General features: G+C 45.3%; 1 protein-coding gene across 1 annotated transcript in view; it reads left to right on the top strand.

Moving 5' to 3' along the window:
• Positions 1 to 16,806, top strand: part of LOC308314286 (metabotropic glutamate receptor 8-like) — a 245,923-nt gene that overhangs the window by 76,107 nt on the left and 153,010 nt on the right. The window lies entirely within an intron of this gene.

Genomic DNA, 16,806 nt, shown 5'->3' with positions numbered 1-16,806 from the left:
TAGTCACGACGTGTTGCGGATGCCATTTTATGCCAAGGACCACTTCACCTATTTTCAACATCACACAATTGGTCATCACTAATGCTCTAAGATATGGCACCATTTTGAAAGAGGGGGGAGGCAGACTTTGGTTCGACATATAGCATTGGTTCCGACCGGATTAAGGTTGGTGAGGGATGCGTTAAAACGAGCGGATTAAGGTTGGTGAGGGGTGCGTTAAGGTTGGTGAGGGATGTGTTAAGCTTGGTGACGGAATAAGGTTGGTGAGGGATGCATTAAAATGACCAGATTAAGGTTGGTGAGGGATGCATTAAAATGACCAGATTAAGGTTGGTGAGGGGTGCGTTAAGGTTGGTGAGGGGTGCGTTAAGGTTGGTGAGGGGTGCGTTAAGGTTGGTGACTGGATTAAGGTTGGTGAGGGAGGTGCTGCTCCGTGCTTGCGGTTATGGTTAGGTTAGGGTTTGAGGTAGGTGGTTGTTTGGACCAATGGTATGTCGGAACTAAACCATGCACCCGGCTGTGGGCAGTTCAGAAACCTGCCTATAGAAGTGAAATAATCGCGGTTTGGATTCAAAAAAGATTTCAAACTTATACAATTTGTTTTTTTATGAATTCAAAAAACAATGCTTAATCCATTTCAGCATTCTAACGTTACAAGAAGAGAAAGGCTATTAGCTTAATTGGAATCCCCATCGTGATTAGACGGAAATGGTCTCATCTTACAAAAGGTCTCAGTCATTCAGAAATAGTGTTTGTGCGACGAATCTGCCGTCTGGAATTGCGTTATAGCGAAAATGCCGTTGGTGACCATACCTCCATTTCATATACAGTATACGTTGCTTCTCTTGTCCCCCAATACAATGGAAGACAGCCAGCATTAAAGAAAGAGAGCTAACCGAGCAGCCAAAGGATTCTTCCCTGAACAAGGCATCTGTGTGTTTCTATTACCCTCTAGTGTGATCAATTAAGACAACATTAGGTTTGGAGAGGGGGAGTGGAGGGTGGCGAGGCTGTTACGAGCTAACATTTCAACACGGGCGCATATAGAGTGCACAAGCAATATGTTGACAATGAACAAGATAACAGGTAATGTAATTGATTCTCCAGGTACTTACTCATCGGGTATATACTCTGTCCCCCGTCCCCCCCCCCCTCCCACCGCCTATCCACCGTGTCGTAATTAACCCCCACGCTTTCGGCATTTCAGAGTGCCTTTGATGAAATTATTATTGCATGCTCGCGGGGCCCTGCCATGGACATGTGCTCGCACATTAATTACATTGTAATTGCCCCGCATTGGAATTCATAAGCCGTAACATGTATGTCCGAGATTAACAGCGAGTCGTAGTGCGCTGTAGCCTCGGGGCCTTTTTAATAAATGAGTCCAGGTTTTTCCGCTGCGGTTGTAGAGAAGACACAGAGGATGCCAGCTGTGTATAATCACCCATGAGGGTCCCAGCACTGCCCGGGCTCAGCTCTCTGAAGGCTCTCCTGGATCAATCAGAACCTGTGATTGGCATCCCACCTTCTTTCACACGCACCGCAACCGCATTAACTGCTGACTGCACAGGATGAGAGCGCTGATAATATGGAGCAATAGAGATTTGGAAGAAGTATAGTCTCCCCTCTCTCACTCTCTCTCTCTCTCTCTCTGTCACTCGGTCTGTCTCTCTTCTCTCTGTCTCTCCCCCCCCCTCTCTGTATCTCTCTCTCTTTCTCTGTGTCTCGTCTGTCTTTCTCTTCTCTCTCCTCCTTCTCTCGGACTCTATACACCCTCTCTCTGTCTCTGTCTTTCTCTCCTCCCCCCCCCCCCCCCCCCCCGCTCTTGACTTTGAGGTTGCCCTTCAGTAACTTATGGTTCTTTCACTTAAAAAGTGGCCGCAACTTCAGCAAGTTTCTAGTAGTGAAGTAAAAGAAAAGAAGAAATCCTCCCCCATGGGTTGGCCTGTGGCTACTGGCGCAGGTGCAGTAATGAGCTGAGACCAGGCTTTAGTCCTGGCTCTCGTGTTACGCAATAGGACTTTACACTTACTTACTCTGACCCATTTTGTCACTTTGAACTTTTGAACCACTTTCAACAAGGAGATCCATTATTGGTCATCATTATTGACTTGAATGTTAAAAAAAACATAATAGTAATCACATTTAAAAAGAAATAGCAGATCTGGAAGCTCACATAATGCCTCATCCTGACACGTTTTGAGTTTGCAGATGTGCTACACTAGTATGTTCACTGTTGCAGCCATGCGACACAACCAAGGAGGTGTATATATAACAAGAGGGAAAAAATACCCTTGTATTTGGATCCTCTGTCTCTCAGGTTTTGTTAGCTCCGTTATTGGCTGAGTGGGATTTCCTCGCATATAGAGAACCTTCTCCCCTTCCCGTCTGTCAAACAATGTCAGCCTCCGTGAAAGAGAGAAAGAAAGGAAAGGAAGGAGAAAAAACCCCTCAGCGAGCCCTTTGCTAATCCCAAAGAAATACAGGGGTATTAGCGGCCGTCCAATTAGTGACTTGACTAACACAGTATAATACAAAAGCAACATCGATAACGCCTATAGCCCTCGCACAAACAATGGGGTGTAATCGCGGCCGATCTCATTTCACTCCCCACTAACCCCCATAAGAGTTGATTGATTCCCTTCTGATTGACGCAACGCACGCACACACACACACACACAGAGAGAGAGAGAGAGAGCGAGAGAGCAGTCTGCACCGATTTCCAACCCCTTCCAAACAACTCAACGTTATAAATCCATCTCGGGTTTTTTACTGCGGTGGATCGCTGAGCTCACACACACCCGTTACACTCTCCATAATAATAGTCTAATTGAACAAACAATCAATCACTGATATAGCTGTCGTGCGTGCCAGGGTTCGGGCACCTCGTCTGATTGGCACTGTAAAAGTCTGATCTACGCGTTATTGTTATACTATACGGTGCCGCGGGCCGCAAATAATGTAATCTACAAGCCCAAGACGCGGTGCATCGTGAGCTTGTAGATTGGCTATATGTTTGGGGCCGTGACACTGCGATGGAGCAGAGACGTGCAGAGAATGTTAAGAGAGGCAAGAGTTTTCTAAAAGGGCATAAAACAACTTAAGTATAATCAAGCCTTATACTTGGAGGTTGTATTCATGCAACGATCAGGAGAGTAAAAACCAAAAAAAGAAAATCAATTCTCTTGAACGCTGCCTTCGGGTATACGGCCATGGAAAGAAAGGCATTGGCATTTGCATTTCTTTCATCGTAATATAGTAAATGCTGCATTGGTATGGAGAGAGGGCTTGCACTTTTTAACACACGTGAAAGGGCATGCAGACAGAGCCTTTTTTTTTTGTACAGATACTGTACTATACCATTCTTCTCGATACGAATGCTGATACCCATGACTTGCGTATCGGACGTTACCGAGTACCGTTCCGATACCACTGCGTACCAGTGTGTAATTTTTACACAAGACTGTGGTTCTCAAAGTGGGTTCCAGGGACCCTCTGTCTGGGTTCCTTGAGGAGGTTCCATATAGACGCTTATTATAGGTCGGTAACGGTGAGAGTCTACTTCTGATGTTAATGAAGCACGACAAAACCACTGTTTCTATGAAACAGCCATTACTACAATGTCTACATGTTTACCTCGCCTCGCGAAACAACAAAATGTAATCTCTATGTAAATGGCATCCGCAGCGCTGACCGTGAAAAATGAGCGTAATATAAAGGCTTAAAAAGTATTCTAATTATGCCGCACATGGCATGAAGGAAAGAAGGAGGCAGTCTCTTTCTTCTTCTTTTTTTTTGTCTGAGAAGCAGTTAAAAGCAGGCCTCCACACCTATACCGTATTATTGCCACCCAGTAATGAACGCTCGCTTTCATCTCCGACCATGTGCGGTCGTCTCACAGGATACAAAGTGATGATATCTGCTCATCGCTATAGCGCTATGTAAATGGCCATCCTTAAAGCAATGCATATTAATCATCTCAGCCTTGTGAAGTGAACTCCTAATGTGTTGCCTGCACGATATACTCTGCCGGGGGGGTCGGCCAGCCTCCCCATTGTTGCCTCACAATGAGGAGAAGTCTATAAGGATAAATGCCTCCATAATTCCCTCATTTATACTTAGCCGCGCGCCGGTGTTTGTGCGCCCGGGAAATAGACGATTCACAAGATCGCTATGTGTGGCCTGGCAACGCATTGAGAGCTTATAGATCGTCTATTTCCTGGCACACGACTAACTTAAGTATAAAGCACCCTTAGGCATCGCGGGGCATCGCGACTGGTGAGAATATGATAATGTTCATGTGCTGAGAATATGGTAATGTTATTGCTGAGTGTGGGTATCTCTGCATACCTTTTCATGTCTATAAGTAGTATAATGCATAGATTTCTGGACACGCATGCATTTTCATGGGTGGATGATGTTGAGCACGCGACATTCAGAGCCAACCCTCCGCATGGAGATTGAAGAGCGATATAGGAAGAACATAATTATTCCTCTATGAGGCTGAATGAACTTTGTCAGTCCGTTTTTTGCTACCGTATACTGTACGTATACAAATAATGGCCTATTTAATTTTTTTTGGAAAAATCTGAACCAAAACAAACTATGATATATTGGGCAACGCCAACTGACTCTGTGACTCAGTAGCATAGGGCAACGCCAACTGACTCTCTGTGACTCAGTAGCATAAGGGCAAGGCCAACTGACTCTGTGACTCAGTAGCATAAGGGCAAGGCCAACTGACTCTGTGACTCAGTAGCATAAGGGCAAGGCCAACTGACTCTGTGACTCAGTAGCATAGGGCAAGGCCAACTGACTCTCTGCGACTCAGTAGCATAAGGGCAAGGCCAACTGACTCTGTGACTCAGTAGCATAGGGCAACGCCACCTGACTCTGTGACTCAGTAGCATAAGGGCAAGGCCAACTGACTCTGTGTGACTCAGTAGCATAAGGGCAAGGCCAACTGACTCTGTGACTCAGTAGCATAAGGGCAAGGCCAACTGACTCTGTGTGACTCAGTAGCATGGGGCAAGGCCAACTGACTCTGTGACTCAGTAGCATAAGGGCAAGGCCAACTGACTCTCTGTGACTCAGTAGCATGGGGCAAGGCCAACTGACTCTGACTCAGTAGCATAGGGCAAGGCCAACTGACTCTGTGACTCAGTAGCATAGGGCAAGGCCAACTGACTCTGTGACTCAGTAGCATAGGGCAAGGCCAACTGACTCTCTGTGACTCAGTAGCATGGGGCAAGGCCAACTGACTCTGACTCAGTAGCATAGGGCAAGGCCAACTGACTCTCTGTGACTCAGTAGCATAGGGCAAGGCCAACTGACTCTGTGACTCAGTAGCATAGGGCAAGGCCAACTGACTCTCTGTGACTCAGTAGCATAGGGCAAGGACAACTGACTCTCTGTGACTCAGTAGCATAGGGCAAGGACAACTGACTCTCTGTGACTCAGTAGCATGGGGCAAGGCCAACTGACTCTCTGTGACTCAGTAGCATGGGGCAAGGCCAACTGACTCTCTGTGACTCAGTAGCATAAGGGCAAGGCCAACTGACTCTCTGTGACTCAGTAGCATAGGGCAACGCCACCTGACTCTGTGACTCAGTAGCATAGGGCAAGGCCAACTGACTCTCGGTTGCATTGCAGCATAGGGAACGCCAACTATGTACATAAACCAAGGTATACATTTCAAGAGCGAGAGATAAACATCCACCCTAAAACGTCTTCTTCCACACTGGGAGGAAAACGGCATCTGAAAGTCTGACGGGGTGCATTTTCACATGGCAGTGCTGTGAGCACTTTTCCATTTTACATCTAATGAGCGGTCGGTTTCTTTTGCCCCCCGATCAGCGTGCCACACAGGTTCTTATCAGTGTGACGTTGTCTGGAAATATGTGTATTATTTATTGATGTTGTCTTCTTGTTCTGCACCAGGTGGGATGATGATACAGGTGTCTATCTATCAATCATGCGGCAAGCAGACACATTGTTGTGAGGTTATGAATCTTTAATTTCACCAGGTTTGGGGGGAGTGGGGTTCTCTTCTAAAAAATATATATATTTTTTTTTAGAACTCCAGTACGATACTGTGTTACACAGTGAATAGCCTCATGATTTGTTATGTTTGATCAGTGGTGATGTTTAAGTATGTAGAACTATATCTTGGTCTCTTCGACTTTGACCACAAATCTTAAAAGGACCACTTTTCAACCCATCTTCATATAATGGGTCCTCGTGATGATCATGAGAAAATAGCAAAAAAAAATTCTACTCTGCCTGTGTCTCATGGCTGTGGGCAGTTCAGAAACCCGTCCACCAGTGACATCATCAATGGGGAATCCAAGCTAATAGAAACTGCAGGCTTTCTATTCCTGAAGAGTTGCAATGGGGAAATGGAAGCCATCGTTCTCACGGAAATAAAAATCTAAATATATTTATAAATAAATCTCGTTTAAACAATGATCTGCCTAACGATGATGTCACTGGTGGACGGGTTTCTGAACTGCCCACAGCCCTCCTATGAGACTCAGACCAAGTAGATTTGTTTTTTATCATGAACATTGAGGACCAGTTATATGAAGATAGGTTGAAAGGTGATGAAGTGGTCCTTTAAGAATCTTAAGAATGGTAATTAGATAACAATTGTTTTGAGACTTATGCTAGATTTGATGTTTACTTTGTATCCTAGTTTATTTGATAAATGTGGCACTCTACTTACAAGTTATGTCACTACATAACCTTGTTTTTTGAATAGAGTTAAACTCTTATTCAAACAAGTCTACGGAACATATCTATCATATCTACTGTATGAAAAACGTGTAATATGCAACACATTTCTGTACAATAGTGGGGGGTCCTTGCTTCATCTCTGTCTCCGCCTATAGGGGTCCTTGACCTGGAAAACGTTGAAGACACCTGGCCTAAATAAAAATTAACGAGAGTAGCGCTTCTTCTTCCTCCTATTATAGGACACCGTGTAGAAACTAGATCCCCCCCCCCGACCCTAGGACCCACAGGGATCTGTCTTAATGGCTGGAAAGATCACACACTGGAACGAGTGTCGCTACTCTTGGTCTCCCTTTGAAGTTCTGTCTCCATGGCAACGGCTACCAAGGTCTACCGGTATAGGGTTATATATAGGGGAGGAACATGGACACGTCCTATAGGGACACATGGACACGTCCTATAGGGACACATGGACACGTCCTATAGGGACACACGTCCTATAGGGACACATGGACACGTCCTATAGGGACACATGGACACGTCCTATAGGGACACATAGATACGTCCTATAGGGACACACGGACATGTGTCCATGTGTCCTATAGGGACACATGGACACGTCCTATAGGGACACATGGACACGTCCTATAGGGACACATGGACACGTCCTATAGGGACACATGGACACGTCCTATAGGGACACATGGACACGTCCTATAGGGACACACGGACACGTCCTATAGGGACACATGGACACGTCCTATAGGGACACATGGACACGTCCTATAGGGACACACGGACAAGTCCTATAGGGACACATGGACACGTCCTATAGGGACACATGGACACGTCCTATAGGGACACATGGACACGTCCTATAGGGACACATGGACACGTCCTATAGGGACACACGGACACGTCCTATAGGGACACATGGACACGTCCTATAGGGACACATGGACACGTCCTATAGGGACACGTGGACACGTCCTATAGGGACACGTGGACACGTCCTATAGGGACACACGGACACGTCCTATAGGGACACACGGACACGTCCTATAGGGACACATGGACACGTCCTATAGGGACATATGGACACGTCCTATAGGGACACACGGACACGTCCTATAGGGACACACGGACACGTCCTATAGGGACACATGGACACGTCCTATAGGGACACATGGACACGTCCTATAGGGACACATGGACACGTCCTATAGGGACACATGGACACATCCTATAGGGACACATGGACACGTCCTATAGGGACACATGGACACGTCCTATAGGGACACATGGACACGTCCTATAGGGACACAAAAGTAGCTCTTAAGCAGCGTCGCCAGTGGACGTGGTCTTGGTCAGAGGAACGGGGAGGCGGGTGAGTGTGGGGGAGTGCAAAGTGAAGTGGTATTGGAAAAATCACACCCGTGTGAACTGAGTGGTGCAACTCCCCTCTCTCCCCCCTATCTCTCTCTCTCTCTCTCTCTCTCTCTCTCTCTCTGTCTCTCATTAGCAGGCAACAGTGCAGCACTATCTCTCTCTCTCTCTCTCTGTTTCTGGCACAACAGCACCACTTTTGCCCCTACTGCTACTCATAGTCACACACATAGGTTAACACACACATAGGTTAATAGGTTAACAGTTTAACACGGACATTGCTGTTCCTTGGAGTGCTTGCACCACTCAAAAAGTGTCCTAGGGACAGACGGACAGACGGACGGACAGGGAAAGGGACCTTGTGATATTCTCCCCCAGAGTGAGATGTGTGTATATATGTGTGGGTGGAGTGGAGTGGAGTGGAGTGGAGTGGGGGGAAGGGGAGCTTCATAAAGCCAGGTTAAAGTGCACATTGACCTGCAAACCTCCAGGGTGTCGGAGAGAGTGAGTCGTCTCTGTATAGAGTGGAAACCTCATATGTCCAAGAACCGTCGTTTCTCAGGACAGGGAACGACAGACGTTCAGAAATATTGAAAATAGCCGCCACAACGTGTCGCGCTGTGAGCTTGTCGACCGGCTATACTTTCACTACTTTTGCTTGGCGCATTAAGTATCGAAGAAAAAAAGTTAAAAACCATAGGTTTTAATATGGAGATATGCAGGGTTTCTGCCCGACAGAGGCAATCATGAGCCAGGAGCTGAGCTTCATGTGTTGTACCTGGAACAAGTACTCTGATTCATACTGTACATGTTATGCAAGTAAAAGTAGCAATACCACAATGTAGAAATACTCTGTGCAAGTACAAAATCTGACTTTGAGTAAAAGTGCAATAGTATTGGCATCGAAATGTACTAAAGTAAAATTACTTACATTTTTCCAAATTGTAAAAAAAATATATATATATAATAATAATAATCTTAGGAGAGTATTCGATCTTCAAGTTCTGTCTGACCTTAATTTGATCGGCTATTTTCGACTGGAGTAGTTAATAATTTAACTAAAGGATAATCCAGATCTGAAATGTTAACTACTAAAGCTGTCAAATATTAGTTGGGGTGAATAGCCGGTCAGATATTGAACAGATTTGTTGGAGAGGGAAATAGGCATATTTGGTCAATGAAATACATAGGGTTGGCCCGGAAGGCTGGCATAGCTGTCTGGGCACCTACTGTAGGGCTGCGTGTCGCAGGTTTGAGTCATGATCCCAAAACCCCTTTCCTGTCAGTCTGCTGTTCATCTGTCAAGAAAGGCTGAAAACACCAAAAATATATCTTAAAAAAAAGAAGAAATATGTTGGGGTTTAAACGGTTAGATGCTACAGCGAGACGTATCCTTAAAATCAGTGTTTTTCTCATTTTTTTGAGGGCACCAAATATCCACACGTCCCACCAGTGGGCTCCGGCCCACTGGTTTTTCCACCTCCTGACCGGGGCAGTTCAGTTCAGTTCAGTTGCATTCTATACCGAACGGACATAATACACTTTGCCGCGGTTCAACAGATTGAATCATGTTGTGCTATTTCGCTGTGGACAAACATTGACACTGTGTGACTTCCGCGCGTTTATTGCTTCGTGGCTGGCGGGACCCCATATAGCTTCTAAAATAATTTCATTCCGGGTGAAGTCAACATTCATCTGTGAAAGCAAAAAAAAAGGGCTCCGGGATTGAATGCACAACCTAGCCAGTGGCACCGCGTTTCCCCCCCCCCCCCCCCCCCCTATGTTCCCCTCTCGCTCTGAAGCAGCACCGCATTTGCTATTCATTTCAGCTTTTTGCCCCCCCGACTCTGGAAGCACTTTACACAAAACAAAATGTTAAGCGTACAGGCTAGTCTCCACTGGAGCAGAACGGAGCGGAGCAGAGAGACCACTCGCTGCGGTGGAACCAATGGGGGAGGTGGAGAGGCAGTGCGCACACACACACACACACACACACACACACACACACACACACACACACACACACACACACACACACACACACACACACACATTTTGAGTTTTCAAATGTATAAACAAACTTTTGAAAACAGATCACAATGTGTCACGAGTTGCAGATCGGCTATTTTCAAATAGCCTAAATGTATATTTAGGGCTGATTTTGTTAATGTACAGTATGTATTGTAATCGAATCATAATCAGTTTTCAAATAATTGTGGTTGAGTAAAAGTACAATGCCTCTGAGATGTAGTGGAGTGGAAAATTGGAAATACTCAACTTCTACTTTACCCAAGTAGAAATACCTCAAAACACTTTAAGCCACTGCAGTGCACACACACACGCACACACACACACACACACGCACAGTGCACACTGTGCTGCTGCAGGTGCTTTTCATATGGGCCTCGCACAGACAGTAACATCAGTGTCACTTTCACATTGATTTTTAAAAGAGAGAAACCTCATTATTTCAGCACTGGGAGTAGTTAAGGTTACGGACGGCCAAGCAATTATGCTCTCAGAAGATAGATGGGGGTAGGTACCGTAGGTATAGTCTCGCATGGCCAGACTATATTTGCTCCCACAATTTTCAAATGGAAGTCATTATTATTTATTTATACTAGAAGCAACTGACTGAAAAGGCTTAAACTGTCCTCACTGCTCCAGCATCTTCTTCTACTACTACTACTACTACAGTATTGTCCCTGTAATGCACCGGACTAGCCGCTTCAGGCTTGAGGCACACGTTGGTAGATTCCCGTCTGTTCTGTTTGTAACAATTTACACTGTATTTGGAGTGTCTGTTCAGAACAAAACATAACTCCATCATAGAAAGAAAGTGAAAGCGACCTCTCTATTTTCATTATGGAGACTATAGCAAAGGACAATTATATCAAGCGAAAAGCCCACTGAAACACTTCAAACACACACACAGTCAAACTCAAAACAACACAGAAGGAAAGGGAAAGGCCCGTCTCATATTGCCTGCCAGAAAACCCACCGTGTTTAATGTGTCTTCAGAAAGGTGTCGTGACTCTCATAACCATGCATCACACAGTGGATATAATAAGGACGACGTGAGAGCAGAGAATGACGCTAATAAGCAAAGAAAACAGTGTGTAACGCTGTTTGTTCTGTTGTTGTCTCCGCCATATGCCTCTCGCTCCGAGTTGATGGTGATGAATTGCATCCATCAGTACCATTGATCATGGGATATAACCTTAATGGTGTCCTCTGCTCAAGGGAGGGTTTTGGCAGTAAAGTACATAGCACCAAAACGTATGGGGACTTTACCACCAAAACAACGATCAATCAAGCACAATTATACCTCCCCAGGGGGACGGTGGGTAACTGCAGAGGCAGTCGCACCACTATAACGCTGCTTATGGGGAAGTGTCTCCAATGAATTGATAATGTTTCGCTGCACTTGCATGGTTTATGCTGAGCTGCTACATCATATGGAGGGTTGGTATTGTTGTTGTTGGGCAGAAGCCCGGTATCTGCATTCTCCTTATGTTTCTCCATGTTTTTTTTTCGTTTTTTTTTTAGATATGCCCATGTTAGTTCACTTATGTATGTGTTCATGAGCACCAGTATGAGTACCAGTAGGGGCGCTGTTGAGCCATGCAGAGAGAGAGAGAGAGACAGTGCTGCACTGTTGCCTGCTAATGAGAGAGAGAGAGAGAGAGAGAGGGGGGGGGGGGGGGGGAGAGAACTCGTGTGAACTCGGTTCACACGAGTTCACAGAGTTTTTACAACCCATTGGCCATGGACTGTAAAGTCAATAATATGAATTCTACAGTAGCCTATATCCATTTTGAACAATTGACTCGTACTATCTATATTGAATGAACGATTGGCCATGCGCCGTAAAGTCAAAATCCTCTCCAGTGGGCCGTATAGATTCTGCATAATACGATATCTGTATTAATTATGAGTTTATCTAAGGTCATCTCACTCTAGAATCACCTAATGGTGGCGCCATTTAGATAGATAGATGTTTATTTGTCATTGCAACGTGTACAACGAAATTAAACGATGGCGTAAACACAGAATAAATCATTCTACTCACAAAATAATACCAATTGGGTCGTGCATCTGTCTGTCACAGACTCACGGTGCAGCCCATCATCGGAAGACACCATTCCTGTCTTTTTCTGTGCTCTTTCTAAGCAAGAAGGGTAGTAAGGGCGATTCTCTCACTCCATTCACTTGATACACTAAGGTTAAACATATTATGTATTTCACCGCAGACCTAACCTGGCTCCGCCAGATTGAAGAAGCTTGCTTCACACTCGTTTCACAAACTACTTCTTCCACACTTGTGTCCTGTGTGTTCTGTGTCTCAATGCATTTCCAATGGGAGTCACATGGTTTGAAGACACAACCTTGTTACATGGGGGGGATGGGAAGGCAGAAAACAGCCATGCAACAGCCATGCAACAATGTTGTGTCATGAAACCATGTGACTCCCATTAGAAATGCATTGAGGCGGCCATGCCACGCAGGTGTGAGTGAGGCCTTAGATGTAATATTAATATTCTGACTTGGCAATGTCCCAAGAGATGGTAAATGGATGAACGATGAATATTCATTCGCATCACATCGCAAATGTAAATAGTTAATCGCAAAAGCGATTGGAAATTATCCCAAGTTTGAATTTCCACACACATATTTCCACTTATGTGTGTGTGTAGGTATGGTAGGTGAGAGAAAAGGATTGACAGCTTCATTCCATATCGCAGAGATGGGTTTGATTAATTCATTCTAATGCGATCACATAATCCGGAGGGAATGCTTTGTTGTGGTGCTTGCTATTGAAATGCACTCCCAATATCCTCCTGCTGCTTTCACTGACAACATAACTGCTATTCAGCCATCAGTCATGAAGTCATTCCATTCATCTGTGAGCTACTGTGTCTTCCCTTTGTTTTAAACTTATACAGAGTGTACAACGATATAACAATCTGTCACGGTGAGAGAACACCGCCAGACACCCATACTCCCTGAAGCCCAGTGTTGATTTCGGCGACTAAAAAACTATGACGAAAAATGTTAGTCGACTACCTTTTTTCACTGACGAAAACGAAATGGAAACTAAATGAAAACTAAGCTACGATGACTAGAAATAAGACTAAATATACTAACAATTTTGTCGACAAATAAAAGCTAGACTAAAATGTTAGGAAGGGACTGGGTAAGCCATTTAACTTTTTTTTTATTGCGGAAAATAGCTGATCTACTCACAACGGGTCGCGCTGCGACGCGTTGTGAGCTTGTAGATCGGCTATTTTCAGCGAGTGTAAAATCAGTCATTGCGACTGCATCAAGGCCCGCGAAAGTTCATTTTAGTCGACTAAATCATCTGTCGATTTAGTTGACTAAAGTCTTATGATATTTAGTCGACTAAAACTAGACTAACACGGACACATTCCAGGTGACTAAAATGTGACTAAATGAAAACTATTCAAAAGACTATGACTAAAACTAAAATCAAAATGTGCTGCCAAAAACAACACTGCTGAAGCCTTTTGTATACGGCGCTAAACGCACAATGGTATTGCTCGCTGAAAATAGCCAGTCTACAAGCTCACAGCGTGCCGCAATGCAGATTTGAACCCGGGTCTCTTTTCTGTTCCACTTAGCCTGCCTACTTGCTCTGTGGGAGAATTTGAGTTTTGACCTTCAGGTCAACAATTATGTCAAACCAGAAACAGAATGTTGCGTCAAAGTGGTATAGGTATACATTCCTATAGTAATCATTGCTATATAAGTGTTTGTTCAGTTACAATAACGGTCTCTGGCTCTGCACACTGCTGCACAGCTTTCTGAATTTTAGAAGCTGTTGTTTTTCGGAAAAACACATCCAGTGTGCAAGGACCTCAAGGTGCCTCCTTTTCTCTTATTTGATCCAATCATCCAATCAATCCAATCAGGAGAGAGAACTCTTACTACCGGCTACAGGATTAACAAGTGAAATTGAAAGTGATGACACAAAACGAAAATGGCAGACAAAATTGCAATTGGAACACTGCAAAATTGAAGCTGACAACATTGTCCTTCTGGGGTTCTCTCTCCTGATTAGTGTCAAATTGATATCCTTATTTACATCCCCTTTAAGAATGAGGCACAGCCGCAGGTGGATCAGGTGGTAGTGGGACACAACGCACATAAGGAGAGCTGATGAAGATGGAAGTTTGAAAAACTTGAAAGGTTAAAAAACTAAATCCTAATAGGATTGCCAGGGTTGGGGGGGGGGGGGGGATTTTATTTAAAAAAGCATTTTTGTATTTTCGTACAACTCTGACAGCTCCGGAATACGGAACAGGGTTAGTTCAAACGTGCTGATTTCCTGGGGCGTGAGACTATCAATTCCACTTGGCACGATATTTATGTAAATGGCTCCCGTAATCCATGACAGTTTATCCCTGCCAGTGAGGTCAGTGACTCGCTTGCCTTGGGAAGGAGACTTCTTCTGCTGTCATGTGCCAGGGCGTCCCAGCCCGCGTCTGTAACGTTTTTAACCGCTATTGACATTTCCATTTGGAACTATCGCGTCCCCACCGAGAAAAGGAAGCGGAGCTTCATTACATAATTAATCTGTGGGGAGATATGCTCTTACCCCCAGGAACCTCTTGGTGTGAATGAATGAATGGATGGTGAGTGAGAGAGAGAGAGAGAGGCCCCTGGAGTCCCATAGACCTTACTTCGGGTCCAGGTGGTGAAAATTGATTGTGAACTTTGTTGATTAGAAGCGGCTCAGTGGAGTGTAGCTGGGAGCGTCGTGTAAAAGCTGATTTCCATCAGGGTTAATGAACACTGAGCCCGTTGCTGCTGCTGCCTTCTGCCCAGGGACCTACAACCAGATAGAAACGCTGTCCTGGCTTTGTTCTGACATCACGGCTAGAGGGCAGGTGTGTGTCAGACATTTTATTCTTACGGCACTGTTTGAATGCACTATTACTATGAGCTCGTATGAGCTCTACTTAAACCGTTTAAACCAGCTATTTTCCTCATGATGGGGTCCACTCACAACAACCCTGGAGGACCGTATATAGGCCTACTGCGTTCCCTTGATCCCAGCCGGATCCATGTATTGACCATTACAATAAACGTGCTCTGAACATGCACACGGCCCACCCATCTGCCCACTTAACAAGTGGTTATATGTGCGGGTTATATGGCTGGGCCGTGGACGATTTGAGATTTGTGGGCCATGAGCCAAAACAGATTGGGAACCGCTAAATAGCCCATTATGCTTGTAGATCTTTGTACATGTTGGGCACACCGGGGGTCGAACCGGTGACCTTCTGATTACCGATGCGAGATTGCGGACTCGCCAACACCAGCTCGAGACTCCTGGACAGCTGGCCTAGATTGTGTCTAAGGTGATGTCTCACCTATAGAAAAATTCCAGCTCTTGCGTAGGAAACTGCATGGGTTCAAATCGGGGGTAGCAGAGGAAATTACGTCAGTGTGCAACTCCAACACAACGGATGGCATTGTAAAAGGGATATGTGTTTATGTTATACCGTATAGGGCTTTGATGTGAAAAGCAGGTTGAGGCTGCATGTGCAGTAGAATTCCAAGTTTAAATGGCATTGGAATTCCATGCTGCTGTACACAGTAGTTGGCCATGAGAAATATATAGTGTTGTAGCCTTCTGCACTGGCCTCTACTCATCAATCAGTGGACCTGTATGAACCCACCGCGTGTGCGTGTGCATGTGCGTGCGTGCGTGTGCGTGCGTGTGTGTGTGTGTGTGTGTGTGTGCGTGCGACAGCAGAGGTCCCATGTTTCATGCAGTCAGGTTGACAGCCTGCCAGCTCCACAATATGATAAATAGGAGTCCATTCAGTGCCGATTAGCCTTTCTGTGAAGTACAGCGCCGTCTGCCCAAGTATAAGTACAGCCGTCTGCCCAAGTATAAATACAGGTCGACAGCTCGGCCTGTCCGACAGCACCTTCCCATGTACAGGCTATAGCAGCCACCACCGGGAGGCTTTTGTTGTCTCAGCAGATTTCCTTTCTTTTTGCACCCTGTCTGCTGCCGTGTGGTGAAACTCTTCGACGCAAGGACAATTTCAGTTATTGATTAGAGCAGTGGTTCACTTTTCTTTTTATTGAATTGAAAGGATGGGTTCCTTCTGATTTTAGAGGGGGTTCCCATAAATAAAACATGACATACAACATACAAATACACAATATACACACACGCACGCACGCAGAGAGACGTAAAAATACAGCCACACCACCAGCCCTCCACTCATTTTCAACCAAAGCATATAGCTAAAAAAACATCGCATGGATGCACCTGGGACGTATCCTCATGTGATGTATCCCAAGGTAATCTGGGTTTCGGGTCTCGCAACATCATACCTGTCACTCAGGTGACCCAGCAGGGGTGATCAAGTCCAGACTTATGTCCCAGTAGCTACCCTCGATCAGTCCCATTAGGGAAAAAGACAGGGTCACACAGTCGACCGCTCCCGAACTACTTTGCCGGGACTGGGAGGTCTGGCGCGTGGAAGGACTATAGGCTCTGTGGTTGACTCCTGTCTGGGCCGCTACTATACGTCTCACCAGGTCCACTCCTGCTTATATATATTTTTTAAACTGGCATTGTGGCTGAGATGCTTTACATTGTCCTTGAGGTTCCCATGCAGTATAACTTCTACTGCTATTTGT

The sequence above is a fragment of the Protomyctophum bolini genome (genome assembly GCF_963924005.1).
Source record: "Protomyctophum bolini genome assembly, chromosome: 4".
NCBI classification, from domain to species: Eukaryota; Metazoa; Chordata; class Actinopteri; order Myctophiformes; family Myctophidae; genus Protomyctophum; species Protomyctophum bolini.
This window is presented reverse-complemented; position numbering and strand designations above follow the sequence as displayed.